Genomic DNA, 6,925 nt, shown 5'->3' with positions numbered 1-6,925 from the left:
ATGACATGGTGAAAATGTATGATAAGCTTATTGAAAGACTAGAGCAGTTTCCATTCATAACAGAACAAGAAGTCATGCCAGTTTATAGAATCAAAGAGAGATTTCTAAGATAAAAATGATAGTTAATGAGGTAGATGACTGTGAAAGCAACACTAAAAAAAATCATCTAGCAGAATGCCTCCACATCTCTAGAAGACCCACTGCCTGGTCCCTCAACTGCTTCTGAAGTTTCTTCTCACCTAAAAAATAAAATATAGTGTACATTAACCTTGGAATCAAAACAGCATTTTAGGTGAAGACTGAAATCCTGCTATTGTTTGTTGTTGCTTTTAACAGCTGATACTGGCATTCTAGTGATGCTACTATGATGCATGCTGCCAAGTTACCCTGAACACATAATTTTCAACTGTATTAAAGGTATTAATTTTTTTCTGTTAAGTACTTTTGTGTGAATAAGTGTAAGAAAACTATTGCACCTATATGCAACATTTATATGCACCAATGTAGCACATAAATTTAGAGCCTGGAATGATGGTGATGCCAATAAGCACAGATTGTCCACATGTTGGCTGAGACACTGATGGCTCTATGTACACAAGCTATGTTTCATGCACAAAATTATTAAAAGTATTGCATAAAATTAACTTTAGGCTATGTACATAAGGTATATATGACATAGATGAATTTCATGTTTAGACTTGGGTCCCATCCCCAGGATATCTCACTATCTACATGCAAGTATTCCCAAATCTGAAAAGAAATCTAAAATTTAAAATACTTCTGGCCCCAAGCATTTTGTATAAGAGATATTCAATCCGTAATAGTAATAACAATAATAATTAATTTTAATTAGTATAGCTACCACAAATTTGTCTCTCAGCCTCCCTTTGCTCCAGTAAAAACTTCACCATGTAAAGAAATTTATTTTACACTCTGTCTTTCCCTCTTTCCTTTTTTAGAGTTTCTTAAGAATTAATGGAAAAATAATTAGGGCAAGTCAAACCCAGATATTTTTTTCTCCTCTGAAAATGCTACTTCAAATGAAATAAAAGCAGTAAAAGTTACAAATCAACAAGAAAAAAGAGTGGTAGAAGAGATAACAAAATAAAAACTTGGAAGCTGAAAGATGGGTAGGTGATAAGGGAATTATCAGAGGAACAAAAAGAGAAACTAAAGTGGTAGAGAAATCCTAGAAGTAAGCAGATTTCCAAGGTCAAACACACATGAGAGGGCCACAAGGAAAATTATTTCTAATGAAGGCTTGAAAGCTTGTATATAAATGAATTAGTTAGAATTTTTTTCCATCTGAGAAATAACTTTTGCTCTTACCAGCAACTGTTCCTTCCTCATTCCAGCACAATGCTGGAGGGACTCTGAAATCAGACAGAAATGTCACAGTTTAGAGATGGTGTGGAGGAGGAGGTGCTTTACTAAAAGCTGGAGAATTAAGTGGAAGGATATGTACTGAATGGTGAGAATCCCAGATTCTTCTGCCACTCAGATCCAGAACATTAGCAGGCAATCGGCTGTTTACTTTAAAGGCTGAAATCTAGAAGATTTATTTCTGGAGAAACTTAGCAATTGGAAACAAAATACTATAGAAAAGCTGGACAACCCTGAAGTACAACACTCTAGCTGATGAACATTTTCAGTATACACAGAGATTCAGAGAGTATTTCCCCCCCTCACACTTAAATACACACTGGAATTTGAGAAAATTTGTAACACCAAAATAGAGACCAAAATATATAAATGAAAAAGAAAACTTAAGAAATATCAATAGAAGACAGGGAGTAGAAAGAATGGCTCTTCGAAAACCAGTAACAGTTTCAGAAATATAAGAACCTAAATCACCTTCATGAAATAAGAATAAAGGGGCATAAAAATAACATACATAAGTATTAAGAGAACTTTTGAAAACTGTGTACTTATTAGATAAAAATTTAATAAACAGTTATGAATATAAAGGTGAAAAATTTTATAAACTAGAACAAGATTTTTTAAAAGACTAAAAAAGAAGAAAAATAGAGTTATCCAGGGAGTTCAGCACCTCAAAACTAAAAATTTCAGCATCTGTGAACAGAGAAAATAGAAGGTAACACCCTCAAAATAATATAAGAAAATTTAAATTAGGATTATCTAAAATAAAGGAAAAAGAAGAAATCCCATTTTAGCTAATGCAATAATAGAAAATAAAATAAAAGGTATAGTAGGTATAGTGATTGGAAAGGAAGCTACATAACTGTATATTTTCTCAGATGACATGATTGCCCATGTAGACAAGGCAAAAGAATCAACAAAAAATCGCTTCGAACTAAGTGATTGCAGCAAGTTTACAAGCTACAAGGTTAATACACAAAAGTCAATCATTTTACTATATACCAGCAATGAACATTTAGAATTTCAACCATTGTGGAAGACAGTGTGGTGATTCCTCAAGGATCTAGAACTAGAAATACCATTTGACCCAGCCATCCCATTACCGGGGATATACCCAAAGCATTATAAGTCATGCTGCTATAAAGACACATGCACATGTATGTTTATTGTGGCACTATTCACAATAACAAATACTTGGAATCAACCCAAATGTCCATCAGTAACAGACTGGATTAAGAAAATGTGGCACATATACATCATGGAATACTATGCAGCCATAAAAAAGGATGAGTTCATGTCCTTTGTAGGGACATGGATGCAGCTGGAAACCATCATTTTCAGCAAACTATCGCAAGAACAGAAAACCAAATACTGCATGTTCTCACTCGTAGGTGGGAATTGAACAATGAGATCACTTGGACACAGGAAGGGGAACATCACACACCAGGTCCTATTGTGGGGAGTGGGGAGAGGGGAGGAATAGCATTAGGAGATATGCCTAATGTAAATGACGAGTTAAGGGATGCAGCACACCAACATGGCACATGTATACATATGTAACAAACCTGCATGTTGTGCACATGTACCCTAGAACTTAAAGTATTAAAAAAAAAGAAAACACATTTACATTAGTACTCCCTAAAATGAAATAGTTAAGTATAAATGTAGCAAAATATGCCCAAGAAGTATATGAGAAAAATTATAAAACTCCGTTGAAAGAAATCAGAGAACTAAATAGAGAGAATTTCCATGTTGATGGATTGAAAGACTCACTAGTGTCAAGATGTCAGTTTTTCCCAACTTTATCTATAGATTGAATGCATTTACCATCAAAATTCCAGCAAGTTATCTTGTAGATGACAAACTAACTTTAAAGTTTTTATGGAGTGCCAGTAGACCCAGAATAATCAACTGAAAAATTGAAGGATAAGAAAAAAGTTTGAGGATTGGCACCACCTGACTTCAAGACTTGCTACAAAGATACAGTAATCAAGACAGTTTAGTACTAGTGAAGGAATAGACAAATAGATCAATGGGATACAATATAGAAATAGATCCACATAAATGTAGTTAACTGATCTTTGGCAAAGGAGAAAAGGCAATACAATAAAGAAATTTATAGCCTTTTCAACAAATTATGCTGTTTCTTAGTCTTTTTGGGCTATTATAACAAAATACCATAAACTGGGTGGTTTATAAACAGCAGAGTTTATTTCTCACAGTTCTGGAATCTTGGAGGTCCAAGATCAAGGTGCCAGTAGATTTGATGTCTGGTAAGGGCTCACTTCCTCATGAAGAGCCACTTTCTCACTGTTGCTTTATATGGTGGAAGAGGCAGATGAGCTCTCTGGAGTCTGTTTCATAAGGGCGCTAACCTCATTCATGAGAGTGCTGCCCTTACTCATGACCTAGTCACGTTTCAAAAGGCCCCACATCCCCATATCATCACCTTAGGGATTACCATTTTACAATATGAATTTGGGGTAAGACAAACACTCAGATTATAGCATTCTAAAGAAGAAACTGGGCTCACATGCACATTACACTCTTCACAAAAAAAAAAAAAACTCATAATGTGTCACAGACCTCTATGTAAATGCAAAACAACAAAACACTTTGACAATAACATAGGAGAAAATCTAGATGACCTTGGGTATGGCAATGACTTTTTAGATATGACATCAAAGACACATTTATGAAAGAAATAATTGATAAGCTGGACTTTATTAAAATTAAAGTTTCTTCTCTGTGAGATAGAGTCAAGAGAGTGAAAGCAAAGTTTCAGACTGGGAGAAAATATTTCCAAAATACATTTCCAATAAAAGACTGTTATCCAAAATATACGAAGAACACTTAAAAACAAAAATAAAGAAATCAACAACCCGATTACAAAATGAGGTAAAGGCCTGAACAGACTTCTCACCAAAGAAGATATACAGATGGTAAAAAAGCATATGAAAAGATGCTCAAAATTGTACGTGATAAGGGATATGCAAATTAAAACAACAGTGAAATGTCACTACACACATATTAGAATGACCAAATTTCAAAATACTGATAACACCAAATGTTGAAAAGAATAAAACACAACCGAAACCTTCATTTATTGCCAATGGGAATGCAAAATGGTGTAGTCACTTTGGAAGACAGTCTGGTGGTTTTCTACAAAACTAAACATTCTCTTATTATTATACGATTCAGCAGCAATCATGTCACTTGATGTTTACACAAAAAATGCTGAGAACTTATGTCCACACCAAACCTGCATACAATATTTATAGACATTGTTTAATAATTGCCAAAACTTTGAAACAACCAAGATATCTTTCAGTACGTTTATGGGTAAAGAAACTGTAATACATCTAGACCACAAAATACTATTCATCACTGAAAAGAGGTAAGCTATAAAGCTATGAAAAGATATAGAGAAAACTTAAATGCATATGACTAAGAAAGAAATCAATCCGAAAGAGCGACATACTATATGATTCCAGTGGTATGACATTCTGGAAAAGACAAAATTATGGACATAATAAAAAGAGCGGTGCAGGGAGGGAAAGATGAATAGGTAGGTGGAAGACAGAGGATTTTAGGACAGTGAAACTACTCCATATAATACTATTATAGTGAATACATATCATACATTTGTCCACACCAATAGAATGTACAACACCAAGAGTGAACCCTAATATAACTATGGACTTTTGGGTAATAACAATGTGTCAAGAAGGTTCATCGATTGTAATAAATGTTCCACTTTGGTGAGGATAATGATAATGGGGGAGGTTATAAATGTGTGGGGGCAGAATATATATGAGATATATGTGAGATGGAGATATATGCTCCATCCTCTAAATTTTGCTGTGAACTTAAAACAGCTCTAAAAATAAAGACTTTAAAGATACAATAAAATAAACATTTTCCTCTCAATTTTCAATATGATGAAATATATTTTGGCACATCATTGCATATTCCATTACACTAAATTGATAGAAAAATCCTTTGGTAGTGAGCAGAGAACATCATGATTGGAAGTACTTATAGTTTGAGAGAGTTGTTTTTATTTTACACTATGTACTTTATTTCTAAAAATTGTATTCAAGTTATCCATGTAAATAATGCAAAATATTTAATAATACTTATTATGACAAACAGCTGTGATTCTTTTACCTTTTCTTAGAAAAATTTTGGCTGATTCTTTTGGCATATATCTCTATAGTTTTAGTTAATATTCAGGTATTAGTAATTCCTAAGTTTTTAGTGCAGGTATGATTTCTTGCCTTCATGCTACAGAGGTTGAAGATGTGGCTGTCATTAACCTATTTCTCACCTCACAACACGTGTGCACCTTTCTTATCTGCCCCATCATATGTTGCTTTTTAAAATATATATTTATGCAGTTTGCCATCAGTTTATTTATAAGTCCCTCTATCCATCTCAGTGAAGAAATTGCTTTCAAGAAGAATTTTACTGCTTTCTTGAAAGATTACCTAAAATTGTGATACAAATCTAGTCAGAGGCAGAAAGGACATTTCAAAAAATAATGCCCCCAAGCTTTCTAATTTGATAAAATACATGAAACAACACATTCTGAAAGTTCAACAAACTACAAAGATAAATCTGAGATCCACAGAGACACATGATAATCAAACTGCCAAAAGCCAGACAAAAAGAGAATCTTGAAAACAGCAAGAGAGAAGGCATACAGAAGACATCCTCAGTAAGATTAATAGCTGATTTATCATCAGAAGCCACAGAAGCCAGAAGCTAGTGAGATGATGTATTTAAAGAGATAAAATAAAAAACAAGCAAATCTATCAACCAAGAATTCTATATCTGACAAAAAGTCTTCCAAAAATCAATGAAAAATTAAGATATTCCCAGATAAACAAAAACTAGGGAGTTTTTTTGCTAGTGGACATGCCTTACAAAAAATGCTAAAGGTAGTGTTTTGGGTTGAAATAAAAGGATACTCATAAGCAACTCGAAGCCATATGAAGAAATAAAGAACACTGATAAAGGTAACTACACTGGTAAATACAGAAGTCAGTATTATTGTATTTTTGGTTTTAAACTCTACCTTTCTCCTACATGATTTAAAAGACAAATGTACAAAAAACAATTATAAATCTGTGTTACTGGGTTTCCAATAGTTCCAAAGTTGTGATTTGTAACAACAGTGTAAGAGAAAGAAATTGGAGCTGTATAGAAGTATATTTTTGTATACAATTGAAACTAGCATTGTATAAATGCAAAATATATTGTTACACATTTAAGATATTAATCATAATCCCCAGGGTCACCACTAAGTAAATAAATGAAAACATAACAGGATAGAAAATGAGCAAGAAATAAAAATATACTACTGAGAATCAATTGAACCCAAATATAGCAGTAATGAAAGAACAGAGAAACAAAAAATTAAAACACATGGAAAAACAATAGCAAAATGTCAGAGATTATCCCTTTTTATCAGTATTTACTTTTAAAGTAAATGCAATAAACTTTCCAATGAAAATGCAAAGATAAGCAGAATGTATTCCAA

The sequence above is a fragment of the Colobus angolensis genome, unplaced genomic scaffold, assembly GCF_000951035.1.
Source record: "Colobus angolensis palliatus isolate OR3802 unplaced genomic scaffold, Cang.pa_1.0 Scaffold67, whole genome shotgun sequence".
NCBI classification, from domain to species: domain Eukaryota; kingdom Metazoa; phylum Chordata; class Mammalia; order Primates; family Cercopithecidae; genus Colobus; species Colobus angolensis.
Note: the sequence above shows the minus strand (reverse complement) of the source record.